This window comes from Nicotiana tomentosiformis, chromosome 7 (genome assembly GCF_000390325.3).
Source record: "Nicotiana tomentosiformis chromosome 7, ASM39032v3, whole genome shotgun sequence".
Taxonomy (NCBI): domain Eukaryota; kingdom Viridiplantae; phylum Streptophyta; class Magnoliopsida; order Solanales; family Solanaceae; genus Nicotiana; species Nicotiana tomentosiformis.
The window spans coordinates 40,588,906-40,602,802 of record NC_090818.1 but is presented as its reverse complement, the minus strand read 5'-3'; the positions used below and the strand labels follow the sequence as shown (position 1 = coordinate 40,602,802).

General features: G+C 34.1%; 1 long non-coding RNA gene across 1 annotated transcript; it reads left to right on the top strand.

Annotated features, from left to right (window-relative positions):
- Nucleotides 1-4,404: 4,404 nt before the first annotated feature.
- On the top strand, nucleotides 4,405-6,355 carry LOC104087177 (uncharacterized). The gene is made up of 2 exons (XR_684236.4): nucleotides 4,405-4,679; nucleotides 5,952-6,355. It is a non-coding gene; the product is annotated as an uncharacterized lncRNA (long non-coding RNA).
- The last annotated feature ends 7,542 nt before the right edge of the window (nucleotides 6,356-13,897 follow it).

Sequence of the window (13,897 nt, the reverse complement as noted above, 5' to 3'; positions counted from 1 at the left end):
TTTTGGTGGGAAGCTTTTATAACCGCATAAATATTGTGCCACGTTTAACACTATGAATTTCAAATATTATATAGTGACACAAATGATATGGAATATAAAAAAAGCAAGGTTTAAAAGTTTTCTTTTTATTGAGTTTTGTATCAAATCAAACTACGGCAAATAAAGTGAAACAGATGGATCTTGTTTCCATCTTTAAAAAAACTTGAAAACATCCCTCCTCTCTTCCAACACAATTCACATTCATCCGTAAAATTCGTAAATTGATTTAGTAAAAGAAAAAAGAAAAACTATAGATGTCTGATAGTCTGTTTGGCCAAACCTCTCTAAAGTCAAAAGTATTTTCTTTTTCAAAAAAGATTTAAAAAAAAAATTGAAGTGTTTAACCAAGAAAAAAGTGCTTTTGAGTAGGAGGAGAAACAATTTTGGAAAAACAGAAAAAATAGTCTTTTCCCAAAAATACATTTGAGAAAAAATACACTTAGAGCCCGTTTGGCCAAGTTGCCAAAAACTGCTTAATTTGAAAAATGCTTTTGCTCAAAAGTGTTTTTTAGAAAATTACTTTTGCAAAATAGTAGTTTGTTTTGCAAGCACATTGTGTTTGACCAATCTTTAAAAAAAATACATTTAAGTATCAAATTACGAAAAAGGACAGTAAAATTTTAATTTGTAATTAGTATTATTTAGAAAAGAAAAATAAATTTAAACATTTATTATATAAGAGTTCAATTAAAATATAAAACGTAAAGTAAAAATATAAATTAAAAATTCCAATCTATACAAAATATAGTTATTCCAAAATCGAGTGTTTGGTATTACTTATTGATTACATGATAATTTAAATATATCAAAATATATCATTTACTATAAATTTAAAGGAATAGGAGAAAAAGAATAAGAGTATGATTAAAATAAAAAAGAGAAGAAATGTATAATAGAAATAAAAAGAAAAAGGAAAAGGAAAATGTAAAATTAATGAGGGATAATTTGGAAATATGAATTTATTGGAAGATTATTTTTGTCTTGAATAAATTAATTTTCTACTTTTGCTTCTGCTTCTTGAAAGAAGTTATAATTTGTAGCTTCTCCCCAAAAGCAGAAAAACTGTTTCTGCTGCTACTCAAAAGTTCTTTTTCATTTTGGACAAACACCTTACATTTTTTAAAAATTATTTTTTGACAAAAAAATTACTTTTTGCCTCCCATAAGCTTGGCCAAAAGGCTCTTAAAAGCACTTTTTAAAAACTTGCCAAACATTGGTTGCTCACTTAAAAATAGTTTTTAAATTAATTAGCCAAATACACACTTCTTCTCGCTAAAAATACTTTTGAAAAAAACACTTTTGAGAAAAAACACTTTTCAAAATAAACTTATTTTAGAAGTTTGGCCAAACGAGCTATTAGTTGAGTGGAAAGGCAAGAAGCGGATGAGACTCTTCTCCATTTCCATGTCTCTTCATTTCCCCAAGTTTCTATTTGAATGGGAGCCATATGTCATAGTTAAAAATTAAAGGTTGAGATTTAATTACCAAAGTAAGGTCTTAACTATGGTTTGGATAATAAATATTTTTTTTATTTGTTTTCCAAATTTTCTGGAATCCCATGATTCTAGCTAAAACCATTATCTAATCCATACATATATAATTTTTTTTAAATCTCTTTTTTCCTACTTTAGATTCCACTTGTGAAAAATTAATGGGTATGTTGTTGTTGTTGCTGTCTCTTTTTTCCTACTTTATTACGAGCTCATCTCCTTTTTTTTTTAAAGCTTTTTTTTTTCTTTGTCTCAAATTCATAGTTTTTATATTTTGAGTTAATCGTTTCTTGGTTCTTTGTTGTGTTTTCTTTTTCCTTAATTTGTTCGGTACTTCTTTTCTTTTTTCTTTTTAACAACTGACAACTGACAAGTCAATGAATGGCCCGCTGGAGTTTTAACATCATACATATTTTTAATCTTTAATTTTACAAATAATTTTTTATTTTTTATTTTTTATTTTAATATCATATATCAATTCAATTTTGTCTGATTGTTCTCACTAAGCATTAGATCTAGCCTATTTCTCTCATCTTTGATGGGAATGTAAGAAAGAACTAAAAAAAAAAAGAACTCGTATCTGTACTAAAAGAAAAAAAATACTGTTGAAACAAACAGAAAAAGGAGAAGAAGAACTCGTTATAAAGTAAGAAATAAGTGAGTTTTTTTTTTTCCAAATAGATATGAATTAGATAATGTTTTAGCTAGAATTGTGGGATTGCTAAAAAATTTTAGAATAAATAAAGAAAATATTTGTTATCATAACCATGATTAGGATTTTGATTTGGTTAATTAAATCTTAACCTTTAATTTTTAATATTGACATGTAGGTTTAATTCAAAGTAGGAACTAGAGAAAATAGAGAGATAAAAATGGAGAGAATGTCTTATCCGCAAGAAGCATATACGAATAAATATCCTTATTTTGTGGTCAATGTCGATATTTGGTTTTCTGTTTCTTTATTATAAATAATGGTGGTTTTTGGACCAATTTGTATGCATATTTACTCCACCAAATAACTTGATACAGTTCAGAAACAAAGGCGTCGAGTAAACTTCACCCATAAGGCCGATCAAGCAAATGAACTCACACTTGAATTTCGTTGTACCTGATATTCAAACTCATATCTCTTGATTACTACAGTGTATACATCCATTTCCTGGGAAATATACTAAAAATTAAAAATTAAAAGAAGAAAAAAAGATGCAACGAGAGCAAAAGTTGATCACGCAGTAAGAGGAGTTGGAATCGCAGTTAACTCTACATGTCGAAGTTGTAAACGTTGTATGTTTCCTTTAAGGTAAATATGTCTTTTTCGCGAATAAATTCACTGAAATAATAAATCAGAATCATGGAATTAATCAAGAATACCGTAAAAATGAACTAAGATACGTATGGAAAAATGAACCGTATAGCCGCCGTAAAAATAATAGCCGAAAAAATATATAAAATTTATATATTTTTTATATATATATACATTATGTTTGCGATATACAAAAATTATATAAATCTTATATATTTTTTCGACTACCAAATATAAATAGTTTCTGGCCTACCAACGCTAGCATTTCAAGCGGAGTCCGAGGAACCAAGTCACGATTTTTCAGCGAGTAATTACTACAAGTAAGAAGTAGAGAAGGAATCTAGTTCTCCATGATATTTCAAAACTCAAAGTCATAACTTACTAGAACTTTCAAGTTTCATCGGGCTTAAATCTTGAATAAGTTTACACATTATGAGTCCACTTGTACATAAATTGACTATCTTAATACACTAGAAACTTAATCCACTAAATATATTTAGTTTCTCATCGTTTTATAATATATTGTATTATATTGTATTAATTTATAAATACAATGTTTGGATAGATTGTATTATTTGCAGTTGTTAAATAATATTTTGGTGTTTGGTTTAACTGTATCGTACTGTACTTATATTGTATTAATTTATAAATACAATGTTTGGATAGATTGTATTATTTGCAGTTATTAAATAATATTTTGGTGTTTGGTTTAACTGTATCGTACTGTACTGTAACTGATAAGTTTATTAAAATATCCTCAATTATTTAAATATTAGATTTTTCAATAATTACGCATAAAAATTATTTAAGAAAACCTTATTCTACTAATTTACACCAAATATGTCTTAAAAATAAATTAAGCAATTAAATTCATGCAAATTCTAACAAAATCAGCAAATTTAGGTTGGAGTTGGAAGCGGCAGAATTTCTGAAAAAAAGGGACGAAGACAAAGTAGGTTATAGGTGAGAGATTTGGAGTTAAATTTTTTTTTTAGAAAAAGAATGTAAACGGTAAAATAGAATTATGGAGTAATAAGTTAGGGCATAATAGGAAAGAAAAATAAGAAATAATCTCACCCTACCAAATGGGTTGTTTCAAAAAATGGGACTTTTCATTGTTCCAGAACAATGAATTTAACAATACAATACAACCAATTTTAATGAAATAATCAAAACAAACATTGTTTTAAGATAACAATACAATACGATACAATGAGTAATAACCATCCAAACAAGATGTTAGTTCAACACGTATAAGGTTTATCCATGGTAACGTGTCACAGTCTCTCTTCGACATCTAAGCTTATTAAACTTGAGGACAGGTATGGGTGGGCGTAAAATCCGAAAAATCGAATTTCGAATCGGACCGAATTAATTCGGTATTTTGGTTTCGATTTTTTCGGTATTTCGGTCTAATTCAGTATTTCAGCATTATGGTGTGGTTCTCGATATTAGGATCTTGAAATTTCGGTATATCGAAATACCGAATTTTTAAAGATTTTTTAAGTTGGACCTATAATTAGCTATACTGCTCAACGCAACACTTTTTAAAGACTTTCTAATCTAATGCCTAGCCCACTGCCCACTCCAGCGCCCCAGCCCAAGTCCACTCTCTAGTCTTTGTCTTTCATTCAATTAGAGATTAGGCATTACTCATTAGGGAATTAGCATTTAGAAAGTTAGAACTCAGAAAGTCAATTAGGGCAAACGGCGTCAGCATCTCGACGATAGTTTTATCTTCAGGCTTTCAATTAGGGCGATAGTTTCAGAAATTCAGAAACGGACAAACGAAGACCGGCTGCTGCGACTTCAAAGAGATCGGTTACTGTGACTTCAAAGAATCAAAGGTATGTTTCTAGTTTCTTCCATAATTTACTAGAAAGCTTTCTCCTTTTTAAGGTTTTATTAGATTATTGGGTATGTGTATTACTGTCTTTACAAAAAAAAGATTTATACTTTTTAATCCTTTTTTTTTTGTAGTTTTTTGTTTTATGAAGAACATGTATATTCTTTTGTGCTGCAACTGTTAAAGATTGGATTTTTCTTCAGCTCTCTACCAGTTTTTCTTTGATTACCTTGAAAAAAAATTGGGTAAATGCAAAAATATCATCAATTGCATTCAGAAGATATCAACGATCTGTTTCTATTTCTAATAAAGTAATTGTTTGTGAAAAGTGAAAAGCAGCTGATGAGAATATTGATTCAGTGCAGAAACTTAATTCGAAGATACTAAGAAGAGATTTCATATAGTTCAATTTTATTTTTTATATTAAATTTCATAAATACAATTGTTACTGTATTATGTCTTATAGTACAAAATTACAGAGAAAAACAGAAAAGCATTTATATTTGTGCAAAATAAAGCTAATAGGGAATCCTTTCTATAAAATGAACTGCATCTAGAGAATAAATTGCCAACAATTAATATGATTTTCTATTAGTCCTCCTTTTGGGGTGTGGATTATGGTGTTTGATAGTTTTCATCTTCCCCCTGTTTTGGCTTGATGCAGCTTATTCTGTTTAATTGTGTAGACCTGCTTATTTTGCTGCTTATCTGTAATTGCATAACATTTTGGCTTGTTGCTGCCTCTGTTATTCTGTTAATTATGTAGAACCGATGCCTCTGTTAAATGATCCAAATCCATTGATCCATCCAAAATTCCAAATATAGTGTTCTTTCTATGGTTGACCCAATACAAATAAATTCTTAAATTCATTGACTCCTAAATGTATGCAAGCTCTTATTTGTGTTCAAGATTGGCTTAGAGAAGAGAAGAATCCTATTAGTGTTGAAGAAGACTTGAAGTATTTTGAGGAACTCGAGTTTGGTAAGCTTTAATATTTTGTGTGTATTTTAGTTCAAAATAATATATCATACTTATTTATTTATATGACATATTTGGTCGAATTATCTTTAGATATGGAAAATAATGGAAGCACTACTAGCATTGTTTGAAGTTTGAAGTTTGAACTTTGAACTTTGATGTATAGTTGCAACTTGCAACATGAGTGATAAGTTTAGTGCTCTATTTGTTTGGTGATATACTTTTATAGTTTTGTTTTATTATCATCAAAAAATAATATTACAACTTATGATTTATATTTTTTTTATGTTCAAGTGCAATCATGCCCCGTGTTCCTAAAGTACGCTCTCATATTTGGGAACACTTTGAGGTGAAAGAAGATAACAGAGAAGTTCGCAAAGTAGAGTGCAAGCATTGTGGTCGAGTCTATAATGTTCATCCAAAAAGGGATGGCACATGTTGTTTAAGGAAACATATTAGGCATTGTCTTGAGCGTCTTCCTGAAATCCGTATTTAAGAATTAAGACAAAATTGATTCGAGACTATTAGTGTGAACTTGAATTGAGGGATGCCCTCTCTGTTTTTGTTGTTTTTGTTGCACTGTGTGTTTAATTTTGCTGCTTGTTAGAGTTTGCTGCTACTGTTAATTATGCTACTGGCCTACTGCTACTGTTAATTCTGCTACTGTTAATGCTGACTGTTAAGTGTTAATTCTGCTACTGTTATTCTGTTAATGCTGCTACTGCTGCATATATTTTCTGCCATTTTCAGAGAAAAAAATTGCAGCCTGTTAAGAGTACAAACTTTTAAAATTTGCAGCTTGTTTTGCAATTGATTTGCAGCCTGTCCCTGTTGTCGCATGTTTGTTGAATAGTGGATTAAGGCATTAAGCAATAAGAATGTGAGTTGATTTCAAATGCCAGCATTAGAAAATAGAAAATGCATCATGTCTATAAGTCTATTTACTTCTTTCCGAAGAAATGGCTGTTCAATTTCATTGTATTTCTTCATTTCTTGGCTGAACAGTTAGACAGGGCATTGAAACATAAGAGAATTGTCACTCGTTAGTGTTGCTTATTTAGCAAATATTAAATCGAAATCGTACCGAACCAAAATAAGAAATATCGAATTGTACCGAAATATTTTGATACAGTATTTGATATACACAATTGATAAATCGAATATCGAAATATCGAAATACCGAACCAAAATACCGAATGCCCACCCCTAAGGACAAGTCATCTATAGAGCTTTCGTTTTCAAGACAAGAAGATGAAAATGTTGGCAAAGAAAAGGAGTTGTAGCTGCCATTTTGAAAACGCTGCGGCGTACTTCCAGCAACGGAATCTCCCTTGTGCCCTTTACCTATGCTTCCAAGTAGGGGCGCTTGTAAAAACCCGAAAAATTGAACCAAATCGAAAGTCGAACTAAACCGATTAAAAAAGTCAATACTTTTTAGGTTTGGTTTGGGTTTGGTTTTGATTTTGGTTTTGAATTTTAAAAACCAATCAAATTTGGTTTGGTTTTGGTTTTAATCAATAAATAATCGAAAAAACCGAACCAAATCGACTATAGAAGTAGCTATTTAAATTTATTATATATATATATATATATATATATATATATATATATATATATATATATATATATATATATGTATATATTTTTATACAAAGTTTCTAAAATTTTATGGTACATATTAGTCGTTTATATTTTCAGTCTAGTTTTTTGGCTATTATAATAATCCAATTCTTTGCCTTTACATTCTAGTTTGATTGATAGTTTTCTTTTGCTAAGTACAAGAATTTATTTCATGTTAAAAATAATTAATTTTTAATTGAGTAATTAAATTATTCACCACTAGTTGATTCAATTATCATCAATATATCTTAGTAAATGATAGATTGTTCAAAGAGCAATTGGTTTGATAGTGTTACGTTGAAAATGTAGTATCCGGAATATGTGTTTGGTAGTGTATGTCTCATATTTAAGAAAAAAATCGATAAATAACCGAAAAATTAAAAAATCGACAAAAATCGAATCGATAAAAAATCGACTTAATTGGTTTGGTTTGGTTTCAATATTTGAAAAACCGACTTACTTGGTTTGGTTTCTTTTTAGGGAAAAACCGATCCAAACCGAACCTTGAACACCCCTACTTCCAACAATGACTTTAAGGTAATGTGAAATATTTCAATTGAACTAATTATATACACTGGGTAGCGTAAAAACACTACGTACTTAGTTTGATATAGCATGTCATATCGGTTTAGTTATTTTGACTAAGTTGTTAATTACTTTATAATAGAAATTTATCTATAACTACATATAAGTGGTATAATGGTTTAAATAACGTTGATGCTCCTAGTTTGATATAACATGTCATATCGGTTTAGTTATTTTGACTAAGTTGTTAATTACTTTATCATAGAAATTTATCTATAACTACATATAAGTGGTATAATGGTTTAAATAACGTTGATGCTGTTTTTATATATAGTTTAGTTTCATCTTTTCTTATTGAGGAAAGTGGCACAAATATGGTTGCAAAACTGTTCTTCTACCAGTGTGTGCTAGCCTTACTGTTTATTGATACTACTAAAACGTGTTTCACAAAATGTACTTACATTTATTTTTCGTTAATTATTACGAACGTATGATGCAAAGGAACCCATGCAGTATGGAATTCTTACCTATTACTTACTCTCTTTATTCCACTATATATGGTACTATGATTATTTGACAAATCAGAGATCTTTGATGTAACGACCCGATCAGTCGTTTTGAGCTCTAGCACGTTGTTCGGCGGTTCGAGACCTTGAATAGTTTCACTTCAGGTATTATGACTTGTACGTGTGGTCGAAATTGAAATCCAGGAAGTTCAGAGTTGATTTGGAGAGAATTCTAATTCCAGAAGCTTTTAGTTGGAAGAATTGACTAAGGTTTGATTTTTGAGTAAACGACCTCGGAATCGGGATTGTAAGGTTCCAACAGGTTCGTATGATGGTTTTGGACTTGGCATATGTCCGGATTGGATTTTGGATGACCCGGGAGCGTTTCGGCGCCTATTGTGAAAGTTGACATTTTGGAAGAATTTCATAAATTTGGGTTGAGGTGCATTTCAATGTTATCAATATCCGTTTGGGATTCCGAGTTTGAGAATAGCTCTGTATGGTGATTCTGGTATTGAGAGCATGTCCAGAAGTGGATTTGGAGGTCCGTCGGTCATTTCGGGGTCATTTGGCGAAAGTTAGAAGTTTGAAGGTTTTTGAGAAGTTTGACCGGGAGTGGACTTTTTGATATCGGGGTCAGATTCTGATTCCGGAAGTTGGAGTAGGTCTGTAATGTCGAATGTGACTTGTGTGCAAAATTTGAGGTCAATCGGATGTGATTTGATAGGTTTCGGTATCAAATGTAGAAGTTTGAAGTCCTAAAGTTCATGAAGCTTGAATTGGGGTGCGATTCATGATTTTTGATGTTGTTTGATGTGATTTGAGGCCTCGAGCAGGTCCGTGTTATGTTATGGGACTGATTTGTGTGATTGGATGGGGTCCCGGGGGCCTCGAGTGTGTTTCGGGATGGTTTCAGATCATTTCGGGCTGTTTTGGAACTGCTGTGCTGGTGTCTGGTTTCCTCCTTCGCGAACGCGAAGGGAATTCAGCGTTCGCGAAGAAGCACTTTGAGGCTGCTGAGATTTAGCTTTCGCGAATGCGGACAAGGCAATGTGAATGCGAAGAAGAAGGGGAGGGAGCTGAGCCTAACGCTATTTGGCATACGCGAAAGCGAAGATGGGAACGCGAACGCAAACGCGAAGGGGCATGGCAACTGGCCTTCGCGAACGCGATCAGAGGGTCGCGAACGCGAAGAGTGATTTCTGGGCGTGAGGTTGTTGAGCTTCGCGAATGCGAAGAAGGGTCGGACTGGACAGTGAATTGTTTTAAAACGGGATTTTGGCCATCATCACTTCATTTCCGCCATGGGAGCCGATCTTGGAGCGATTTTGGAGCTCCATCTTCATCATCTATTTCAAGGTAAATGATTCCCACCTATTGCAAGTTAAATACTTGTATTATATATGGATTTGGACATGAAAATTTGTAGAAATTTGGGATTTTGAAGAAAAACCTAAAAATTAGTATTTTTGGATTTGACCACGAAATTGGACATGGAATTTGGAATAAATTATATATTTCAATTCGGGGTGTTATGAGTAAAGTTTATTTTTGAAAATATTCGGAATCCGGGCACGTGGGCCCGATGGTTGATTTATCGATCTTTCGAACGGAGTTGGAAATTTGTTTAAATTGATTTGTTGGGAGTATGGTTGATTTATCGATCTTTCGAACGGAGTTGGAAATTTGTTTAAATTGATTTGTTGGGAGTATTACAATATATTTTTATGGGTTTGCACATTGTTTGACTAGTTTTGGAGCGACGAGCATTGGTTTGAAGTGATAGAGTGGCGTTGGAGCCGGTTATGGAACTTCGGAGCAGGTAAGTCTCCTGTCTAACTCTGTGAGGGGGAAATTACCCCTAGGTGTTGTATATTGATGCGTGCTACTTGTTGTGGGGGCTATGTACGCGCGAGGTGACGAGAACCCGTATGTAGCTACATTCATGTTATTGTCCGGGTAGGCTTAGGTTCACATCATGCTATAGCTGTACTATTTGAGTAGTCTCTCGTCTATTAAATTCCTATGTTTTACATTACTACTTGAGATTAGACTTGCTATTGTAGAGATTTCACGAGTTCATGATTAGTCAGCGAATAAGTTTACTCCTCTTACGACATGTTTTCGTGATATATATGTTTCATTGAAAGGTTTTTTTAAAGAAATTACAAATCACACGTTTATTCGTGAGTGGGGTCAAGGACCTGTCAAAGCTCCTTATTCTAATGGGATCCAGCCGTTTGCCTCGGCAGGATTTATGTACCACACTCTCATGGGAGCGTTCGCCTCGAGAGTTTAATAGATGCATCTATAGTTCGTGCTGTTTGACCCTCAGTAGTGCACAGTTTAATATTTATGTTGGATCGGTCCGTACGCCTCGGCATTTCTATAAAATTATCCTCATAGAATCATGTGTAATATTTGGCAAGAAGCGAGAGTATCTATGAGTCTTCCCTGATTTGAATCATAACAACTTATTTGGAGAGGTCTAATTTTTATATATATATATATATATATATATATATATATATATATATATATATATATATATATATATATATATGTGTGCTCCGGTTGATGAAGAATCGCTAATTAAGAGCTTGAGTTTATTGTACGGAGGATAATTGTACCACAAATTTATACTTATTTATTTTATTTATTTACTTTGCCTCATATTTCCTCACCTCCTTACTGTACCTGGTATTATTGGACCACTAGTGAGTGTCGATGTCGACCCCTCGTCACTACTCCTCCGGGGTTAGGCTAGATACTTACTGGGTACACGTGGATTTACGTACTCATACTACACTTGCTGCACACTTTTTTGCAGGTACTTTTATGTCTGGTGGTCCTTTGGGCACGGAGGCACGGATGATGCAGGGACTTGCCGTAAGCTCCATTTCAGGTTACGATCTGCAGCCAGCAGAGTCTCCTTCACGGTTACTTGTATTTTTCCTGTCTAATTTGTATTCCGGACAGATATTGTATTTTATTTTACTTCTTAGTTGATGCTCATGCACTTGTGACACCGTATTTTGGGGGTACTTATAAGTTGTTCAGTATTGTAGTTGGGAAAATATTATCATTTTCTCTGTAAATTTTATTTTTGATTATTCAATTGAAAGAAATTTACGATTTAAAAAAAACTAAAATGAATAGTTAAGTAAAACTTTTATTGTTGGCTTGCCTGACAGTGGTGTTAGGCGCCATCACGACCTTTAATGGATTTTGGGTCGTGACAACATGATATCAAAGCGTTAGGTTCACATAGGTCTCACGAGTCATGAGCAAGTCTAGTAGAGTCTTGCGGATCGGTATAGAGACGTCTGTACTTATCTTCGAGAGGCTACAAGACTATTAAGAGCACTTCCCTTCTTGATTCCTCATCATGAGATTTGATTCCTTTGAGGCTTATGCCTTCATTTCTTTCTTATGTGACATGAAATGCTTGTTATCAATTGGGAATTGAAGAATTTTAATCGTACTGCAGAGGTGGTGCAGGATGTGTCTCCCTGCGCATTCGAGCAAGTTATTATTGTCTTCTTGCGGAAGGGTGTTCTGTCATTTTGGCTCAGTAGCTGTATTTCTGATGGTTTTGAGGCTATGCGCAGGTTGCCATGATGTTCGTAAGTTGTTATACTCAGTGCATGATTCAGAGATTCTGTATTTTGTTTCCGGCGGAGGAAAGGCAATCGGACTAAGAATGCTCAGATTTGGGTTGATGGAGTAATGAGACTTAGTATTTTCGAGCGTGGTGGAATTTTCATCTGTGATATGGTGCCGTTGTCCTTGTTGAATGTGCTAAGTATTGTGGTTTTCTTCAATTCGCCTTTGGGGCGGGGTATTGTGAAATGGTGTCGGGGAAGCGGGTGTCAAAAATCGCGGTGTGCAATGGTTCAGAATCGAATCGGTGTTCCTAGTGTTGATGGCTCAAGAAAGATGATCTTCGGGGAGGTTTAAAATTGGTAGCGATTTATTGATCCAGATGCTACAGAGATGGATTTTTGATTTAAGGCAACAACTAGGCAGCGAAGGATGAGGAAGGAATTGTGGGTGGCGTCTTGCGGTGGTTAAATTTCTAGAAGGCTAGGTGTAAGAAACAAGAGTCGGGTAGTTGCGTAAAGGAGAGGGTTTGACCAAAGTGGCAGAGTAGCATATGGGTTCTGTGGTAGGATAGTTGCACGCCTTGGGGAAAGTTTAGAGAGATTTGGGATTTATGGCGGACAATGACTAGGTCTACGGACTAATTTGGAATATTGGCTGCTATACTGAGGAAGACTGGATGCGACAGGAAGGAGTTGCTTGATATGAAGAGGGATGCAACATGACTTTGGATTGGAATGTATTATCGTACCTGTAGTTGATGTCAATAGGGAGTGAACGGACTTGCACAGGCTCAGAATGGTTTATTGATTTCGTAGTAATTGTACCCAGAGCAACGTCGTTGGAAGATGTCGGCATGGAAATTTCCACAAATGGGTTATCTCTTGTGAGCGGGTTAGCGGTCATATGGTGTTGACGAAGCTTCTACGAAGGATTCTACTGGCTATCCGGTAAGAGGTCGGATATGTAAATATGCCTAGTGATTCAGAGTGTTCATGAAGTGTTAACAGAAAGATTTCGAGGAATTTGGCAGGTTGATTGTACAAAATCATGTCAATGGGGGATAAGGAGTCTTGGTGGGTTCCAGGGTTATGCAATGGTAGCTCCAAGCTAAGTGGGAGAGCCCTACCGCCTACGATTGGATTACATGGTTATGTACTTGTGAGGTTTCTGGTTATCGACATATTGGTGGGTTATTACGACTAAGGAAAGAGAGCATCAATGGTAATTTGAGCAAAGGATTTGAGGAATGTGTGCTGTAATTGGCCTTATTGATTCATGTTCAGGCTTTGGGAAGAATCAGGGTTTATGCTTCGTGTGCAGGTGATATACAAGGAAAGTGATCCAACCAAGTGCTTCTTTGAGAGGGTGTTCATGTTCTAGCAGGGCCTTGAAGTTTGATTATAGTCGGGACCAAGCCAGAGTGGGTGACTCTCAACAACGGTCCTAGTGAATTCAAAAGTTAAAGTGCAGTGCCTAAGGATTTCGAGTCCGTAGTATGGTTAAGTATCGAGCTTTAGCAGCGGATTATGAAAGTGGCTTGGAGTGTTCTACGCTATCTTCGGTGTGCGGTATGGTATTGGAGGAATGGGAGAAAATAATTTTGGATTCATAGAGGGATTTTCAGAATGTGTGTACCAGTTGAAGATGCAAATATGCGCATAACAAGGGTATGAGATGGTTCGTGGGTTTTGGAGACAACGTGGTCTCGTGAAATAAGGTCACTCAGGATGAGTGCGGATTTGGGTTCATGATATTTTGAATAGAGCTATTATTATTCCTAAGGCAAGTCCAGAGTAAATTAGAAGAAGTCGAATTGGTTAGCAATGGTTGAATTGGCATGATGGTGGAAATGATCAGTTCCTTCATCGTGTTAAGTTATACATGTGATTTTTGGAAGTACGTGTGAGGCTTGACGGCCACCGTAATTGATTTTACTTGGAGGCATTCGAGTTATTATGGCATGTTATATGTAGATAGATCTCG